The sequence below is a fragment of the Opisthorchis viverrini genome (genome assembly GCF_000715545.1).
Source record: "Opisthorchis viverrini unplaced genomic scaffold opera_v5_292, whole genome shotgun sequence".
Taxonomy (NCBI): Eukaryota; Metazoa; Platyhelminthes; class Trematoda; order Opisthorchiida; family Opisthorchiidae; genus Opisthorchis; species Opisthorchis viverrini.
The window spans coordinates 11502-13179 of NW_008751945.1; positions in this window are offsets into that span (position 1 = coordinate 11502).

The window sequence follows — 1678 nt, forward strand, 5'->3', positions numbered from 1 at the left end:
CCTCGTCTTGCCTGATAATCCGGCCCATTTGGTGGCTTGCTCACTTGGCCTTGTGTGGCTTTTCCGTCAAAATCGAAGCGTCCTCCCATTAAAAACAACCAGTTGTTTACCAAGCCTCTCTGAAATGAGAAGAGTTCAACAGTGGCTGCTAGAAGGGAGGACAATTAGGATCAAGCAGTTAAAAGCCCTTTTCACAACCTTGCTAACAAGGACAGTAGAGCTATCGGGGCGACTGATACACGAACGCAATGATCTCTTCTTTTGTGAAGTTGGAAATTTTGCTTCACACTACGGGGACATGTACAGTGGCGGGTTTCCGGGAACGTCGCGAGAGAAATGGAGCTCAATCTCTCAGGCAAACAACATAGAGGCACTAAATACATTGCATATCATTTTGGTTTTCCACGGTAGACCCGCCTGAATCTCTCATTATTGATATCCTCCGGTTGAATAGGCTGCACAGTAGCCACCTCAGACCTTATTCGGCAAAACCTTCAAGTATAGCGGTATATTTTCATAAAGAAACTGAGAAATGTCAGTAGCACAGAATTTGCTGTTGGTGGCAAACTCCAAGGATTGTAGGCTGATCGGTGTGTGGGAATCATGTGTGAGGTGATGGATATTTATAGCGATGCTTAGTCTATGTTGGCCTTATCTGACGGCCGTGTTGCATACCTGAGCAAAAAGATCGCATTTGTTAAGCCTAGAACTGAAAAGGACATTATTGCTCTGGCGCCTTGAGCTACCGCCTATAAAACGGGGATCTGAATATGATTCTCCGAACCACACTTATCCGGGCTGCAAGTGGTAATAAACTCTGTCAGAGTGATTTGACAAGAGGGTGGCCATTGGGGTAGTTTAAACAGCTTTGCATGGTTATACATTTTTCAAGAAGAAATTATTTGTTGTAGGTTGCCTGTGTCATCTTGAAACCCATATCCAAAACGTTTTTGTGTTGCGCAAAAGTGCTACTTTTGAGATTCACCACTGGCCCCCCTGGGGCAGTTACCATGCTTAAGATCACCAAGGCACAGACGTCTTCCAATCAACTACCTGGAGGTTCACCGGAGCAACTTGCACATCATCAGTCCTAAAAACATTGGCCCTATTTGCATTCACTGGTATTAATTGTGTGTTACATTTGTAACTGTGGACACAACTGATGAGGCGTATGGGTAGTATGTTCTCTCGTAAACCCGCTTTGCGTTTATTAAAACACGAGATTTGTTACAGAAACGGGAGAATTGCTTTGGAACATTCCCCCACTTGAGTGATAGTGAATGAACGTCCAAAAAAATCAGGAAGACGCGTTTAAAACGAAGACGGATACTCAATTTTTATAAACAAGATGAATGTGAGGAGCTGCCCAAAAACTGAAGCATGTCAGGCCAATGATGGCGAGGCACTGCCATACTCAGTTTGATAGCACATCCGCAACTGTTCCATCCGTCCTTCTAACCGAACCCTCTTGCCTACTGGTTCCATTGACCCCCAACTGCCACCATGACATTCATTCCAACCTGTTGAACTACTCGTACGACTTCGACCACCTCTGTGTCCCCATCCAACCAAACCCCTGCAACTGACTACCCTACAACAGTGCAACCAGTGAATCTGCTTGTTCTCAGATTGCACCATATTTTTGAGACTAAACTTGCCATGGTCTTGCAATTAGAAT